Here is a 6,294-nt window from a genome sequence, read left to right as displayed (position 1 = left end):
TTGTGTGTGGTGTTAGGGAGTGTTCCAATTTCATTCTTTTACATGTAGCTGTCCAGTTTTCCCAGCACCACTTATTGAAGAGGCTGTCTTTTCTCCATTGTATATTCTTGCCTCCTTTATCAAAAATAAGGTGACCATATGTGCGTGGGTTTATCTCTGGGCTTTCTATCCTGTTCCATAGATCTATAGTTCTGTTTTTGTGCCAGTACCATACTGTCTTGATTACTGTAGCTTTGTAGTATAGTTTGAAGTCTGGGAGCCTGATTCCTCCAGCTCCATTTTTCTTTCTCAAGATTGCTTTGGCTATTTGGGGTCTTTTGTGTTTCCATACAAATTGTGAAATTTGTGTTCTATGTCTATGAAAAATGCCATTGGTAGTTTGATAGGGATTACATTGAATCTGATAGTAGATTGCTTTGGGTAGTACAGTCATTTTCACAATGTTGATTTCACTAATCCAAGAACATGGTATATCTCTCCATCTGTTTGTATCATCTTTAATTTCTTTCATCAGTGTCTCATAGTTTTCTGCATAGAGGTCTTTTGTCTCCTTAGGTAGGTTTATTCCTAGGTATTTTATTCTTTTTGTTGCAATGGCAAATGGGAGTGTTTCTTAATTTCTCTTTCAGATTTTTCATCATTAGTGTATAGGAATGCAAGAGATTCCTGTGTATTAATTTTGTATCCTGCTACTCTACCAAATTCGTTGATTAGCTCTAGTAGTTTTCTGGTGGCATCTTTAGGATTCTCTATGTATAGTACCATGTCATCTGCAAACAGTAACAGTTTTACTTGTTTTCTGATTTGGATTCCCTTTATTTCTTTTTCTTCTCTGATTGCTGTGTTTAAAACCTCCAAAACTATGTTGAATAATAGTGGTGAGAGTGGGCAACCTTGCCTTGTTCCCAATCTGAGAGGAAATGCTTTCAGTTTTTCACCATTGAGAATGATGTTTGCTGTGGGTTTGTCGTATATGGCCTTTATTATGTTGAGGTGGGTTCCCTCTATGCCTACTTTCTGGAGAGTTTTTATCATAAATGGGTGTTGAATTTTTTCAAAAGCATTTTCTGCATCTATTGAGATGATCATATGGTTTTTCTCCTTCAATTTGTTAATACGGTGTATCACATTGATTGTGTATATTGAAGAATCCTTGCATTCCTGGGATAAACCCCACTTGATCTAGGTGTATGATCCTTTTAATGTGCGGTTGGATTCTATTTGCTAGTATTTTATTGAGGATTTTTGCATCTATGTTCATCAGTGATATTGGCCTGTAGTTTTATTTTTTTGTGATATCTTTCTCTGGTTTTGGTATCAGGGTGATGGTGGCCTCATAGAATGAGTTTGGGAGTGTTCCTCCCTCTGCTATATTTTGGAAGAGTTTGAGAAGGATAGGTGTTAGCTCTTCTCTAAATGTTTGATAGAATTCTCCTGTGAAGCCATCTGGTCTTGGGCTTTTGTTTGTTGGAAGATTTCTAATCACAGTTTCAATTTCAGTGCTTGTGATTGGTCTGTTTATATTTTCTATTTCTTCCTTGTTCAGTCTCGTAAGGTCATGCTTTTCTCAGAATTTGTCCATTTCTTCCAGGTTGTCCATTTTATTGCCATATAGTTGCTTCTAGTAATCTCTCATGAGCCTTTGTATTTCTGCAGTGTTGGTTGTTACTTCTCCTTTTCATTTCTAATTCTGTCGATTTGAGGTTTCTCCCTGTTTTTCTTGATGAGTCTGGCTAATGGTTTATCACTTTTGTTTATCTTCTCAAAGAACCAGCTTTTAGTTTTATTGATCTTTGCTATTGTTTCCTTCATTTCTTCTTCATTTATTTCTGATCTGATCTTTATGACTTCTTTCCTTCTGCTACTTTGGGTTTTTTTGTTCTTCTTTCTCAGTTGCTTTAGGTGTAAGGTTAGGTTGTTTATTTGAGATGTTTTTTGTTTCTTGAGGTAGGATTGTATTGCTATAAACTTCCCTCTTAGAACTGCTTTTGCTGCATCCCATAGGTTTTGGGTCATAGTGTTTTCACGGTCATTTGTTTCTAGGTATTTTTTGATTTCTTCAGTGATCTCTTGGTTGTTAAGTAGTGTATTGTTCAGCCTCCATGTGTTTGTATTTTTTACAGATTTTTTCCTGTAATTGATATATAGTCTCATAGCATTGTGGTCAGAAAAGATACTTGATACGATGTAAATTTTCTTAAATTTACCAAGGCTTGATTTGTCACCCAAGATACCATCTATCCTGGAGAATGTTCCATGAGCCCTTGAGAAGAAAGTGTATTCTGTTGATTTTGGATGGAATTTCCTATAAATATCAATTAAGTCCATCTTGTTTAATGAATCTCTTAAAGCTTCTCTTTCCTATTTATTTTCATTTTGAATGATGTGTCCATTGGTGAAAGTGGGGTGTTAAAGTCGCCTACTATGATTGTATTACTGTCAATTTCCTCTTTTATGGCTGTTAGCATTTGCCTTATGTATTGAGGTCCTCCTATGTTGGGTGCATAATTATTTACAATTGTTGTATCTTCTTCTTGGATTGATCCCTTGATCATTATGTAGTGTCCTTCTTTGTCTCTTGTAATAGTCTTTATTTGGTATTTTTTGATTTCTTCAGTGATCTCTTGGTTGTTAAGTAGTGTATTGTTCAGCCTCCATGTGTTTGTATTTTTTACAGATTTTTTCCTGTAATTGATATATAGTCTCATAGCATTGTGGTCAGAAAAGATACTTGATACGATGTAAATTTTCTTAAATTTACCAAGGCTTGATTTGTCACCCAAGATACCATCTATCCTGGAGAATGTTCCATGAGCCCTTGAGAAGAAAGTGTATTCTGTTGATTTTGGATGGAATTTCCTATAAATATCAATTAAGTCCATCTTGTTTAATGAATCTCTTAAAGCTTCTCTTTCCTATTTATTTTCATTTTGAATGATGTGTCCATTGGTGAAAGTGGGGTGTTAAAGTCGCCTACTATGATTGTATTACTGTCAATTTCCTCTTTTATGGCTGTTAGCATTTGCCTTATGTATTGAGGTCCTCCTATGTTGGGTGCATAATTATTTACAATTGTTGTATCTTCTTCTTGGATTGATCCCTTGATCATTATGTAGTGTCCTTCCTTGTCTCTTGTAATAGTCTTTATTTGAAAGTCTATTTTGTCTGAGAATTGCTGCTCCAGCTTTCCTTTGATTTTCATTTGCATGGAATATCATTTTCCATCCCCGCACTTTCAGTCTGTTTGTGTCCCTAGGTGTGAAGTGGGTCTCTTGTAGACAGCATATATACTGGTCTTGTTTTTGTATCCATTCAGCCAGTCTATGTCTTTTGGTTGGAGCATGTAATCCTATTACATTTAAGGTAATTATCAATATGTATGTTCCTATTACCATTTTCTTAATTGTTTTGGGTTTGTTATTGTAGATCTTTTCCTTCTCTTGTGTTTGCTGCCTAGAGAAGTTCCTTTAGCGTTTGTTGTAAAGCTGGTTTGGTGGTGCTGAATTTTCTTATCTTTTGCTTGTCTGTAAAGATTTTAATTTCTCCGTCAAATCCGAACGAGATCCTTGCTGGTTAGAGTAATCTTGGTTGTAGGCTTTTCTCTTTCATCACTTTAAATATGTCCTGCCACTCTCTTCTGGCTTGCAGAGTTTCTGCTGAAAGATCAGCTGTTAACCTTATGGGGATTCCCTTGTATGTTATTTGTTGTTTTTCCCTTGCTGCTTTTAAAATTTTTTCTTTGTATTTAATTTTGATAGTTTGATTGATATTTATCTTGGTGTGTTTCTCCTTGGATTTATCCTGCATGGGACTCTCTGCGCTTCCTGGATTTGATTGACTATTTCCTTTCCCATATTAGGGAAGTTTTCAACTATAATCTCTTCAAATATTTTCTCAGTCCCTTTCTTTTTCTCTTCTTCTGGGACCCCTATAATTTGAATGTTGGTGCGTTCAGTGTTGTCTCAGAGGTCTCTAAGACTGTCCTCAATTCTTTTCATTCGTTTTTCTTTATTCTGCTCTGCAGTAGTTATTTCCACTATTTTATCTTCCAGGTCACTTATCTGTTCTTCTGCCTCAGTTATTCTGTTATTGATTCCTTCTAGAGAATTTTTAATTTCATTTATTGTATTCTTCATCATTGTTTGTTTGCTCTTTAGTTCTTCTAGATCCTTGTTAAATGTTTCTTGTATTTTCTCCATTCTATTTCCAAGATTTTGGATCATCTTTACTGTCATTATTCTGAATTCTTTTTCAGGTAGAATGCCTATTTCCTCTTCATTTGTTTGGTCTGGTGGGGTTTTACCTTGCCTCTTCATCTGTTGTGTGTTTCCCTGTCTTCTCATTTTGCTTAACTTATTGTGTTTGGGGTCTACTTTTTGCAGGCTGTAGGTTCGTAGTTCCTGTTGTTTTTGGTGTCTGCCCCCAGTGGCTAAAGTTGGTTCAGTGAGTTGTGTAGGCTTCCTGGCGGAGGAAAGTAGTGCCTGTGTTTTGGTGGATGAGGCTGGATCTTGTCTTTCTGGTGGGCAGGACCACGTGCGGTGGTGTGTTTTGGGGTGTCTGTGACCTTATTATGATTTGAAGCAGCTTATCTGCTAATAGGTGGGGTTGTGTTCCTATCTTGCCAGTTGTTTGGCATAGGGTGTTCAGCACTGTAGCTTGCTGGTCATTGAGTGTAGCTGGGTCTTAGCATCGAGATGGAGATGTCTGGGAGAGCTTTCGCTGTTTGATATTATGTGGAGCTGGGAGGTCTCTGGTGGACCAATGTCCTGAACTCGGTTCTCCCACCTCAGAGGTACAGACCTGACACCCGGCTGGAGCAGCAAGACCCTGTTAGCCCCATGGCTCAGAAGAAAAGGGGGAAAAAAAGAAAGAAAGAAAGAAATAAATAAAATAAAGTTATTAAAATAAGAAATAAAAAATAATTATTAAAAATTTAAAAAATTAAAAAGTAATTTTAAAAAAGAAAGAAAGAAGAGAGCAACCAAACCAAAAAACAAATCCACCAATGATAACAAGCATTAAAATTTGTACTAAAAAAAAAAAGGACAGACAGAACCCTAGGGCAAATGGTAAAAGCAAAGCTATACAAAATCACACTAAGAAGCATACACATACTAACACAAAAAGAGAAAAAGGAAAAAAACATATATATCTATATATTTAAAAAAAAGGAAGAAGAGAGCAACCAAATCAATAAACAAATCTACCAATGATAATAAACTCTAAATACTAAACTAAGAGAAATATAAAGCCAGGAACAAATTAGATGCAGAAAGCAAACCCCAAGTCTACAGTTGCTCCCAAACTGTACCGCCTTAATTTGGGAATGATTCGTTGTCTATTCAGATATTCCAGAGATGCAGGGTACATCAAGTTGATTTTGGAGATATAATCTGCTGCTCCTGAGGCTGCTGGGAGAGATTTCCCTTTCTCTTCTTTGTTAGCACAGCTCCTGGGGTTCAGCTTTGGATTTGGCCCCGCCTCTGTGTGTAGGTCACCTGAGGGCGTCTGTTCTTCGCTCAGACCAGAGGAAGTTAAAGTAGCAGCTGATTAGGGGGCTCTGGCTCACTCAGGCCGGGGGGAGGGAGGGGTGGGGAATGCGGGGCAAGCCTGCAGCGGCAGAGGGCGGTGTGATGTTGCAACAGCCTGAGGCGCGCCGTGTGTTCTCCCCGTGAAGTCGTCCCTGGATCACGGGACTCTGGCAGTGGCGGGCTGCACAGTCTCCCTGGAGGGGAAGTGTGGATGGTGACCTATGCTTGCACACAGGCTTCTTGGTGGCTGCAGCAGCAGCCTTAGCATCTCATGCCCGTCTCTGGTGTCCGTGCCGATAGCCGCAGCTTGCGCCTGTCTCTGGAGCTCCTTTAGGCGGTGCTCTGAATCCCCTCTCCTCGCGCACTCTAAAACAATGGTCTCTTGCCGCTTCAGCAGCTCCAGACTTTTTCCAGGACTTCCCCCCGGCTAGCTGTGGCGCACTAGACCCTTCAGGCTGTGTTCATGCCGCCAACCCCAGTCCTCTCCCGGCATCCGACCGAAGCCCGAGCCTCAGCTCCCAGCCCCCGCCCGCCCCGGCGGGTGAGCAGACAAGCCTCTCAGGCGGGTGAGTGCTGGTCGGCACCGATCCTCTGTGCGGGAATCTCTCTGCTTTGCCCTCCGCAACCCTGTTGCTGCGCTCTCCTCCGTGGCTCTGAAGCTTCTCCCCTCCGCCACCCACAGTCTCCACCCGCGAAGGGGCTTCTAGTGTGTGGAAACTTTTCCTCCTTCACAGTTCCCTCCCAGAGGTGCAGGTCCCATCCC

The sequence above is a fragment of the Physeter macrocephalus genome, chromosome 18, assembly GCF_002837175.3.
Source record: "Physeter macrocephalus isolate SW-GA chromosome 18, ASM283717v5, whole genome shotgun sequence".
In the NCBI taxonomy this organism is placed as follows: domain Eukaryota; kingdom Metazoa; phylum Chordata; class Mammalia; order Artiodactyla; family Physeteridae; genus Physeter; species Physeter macrocephalus.
Note: the sequence above shows the minus strand (reverse complement) of the source record.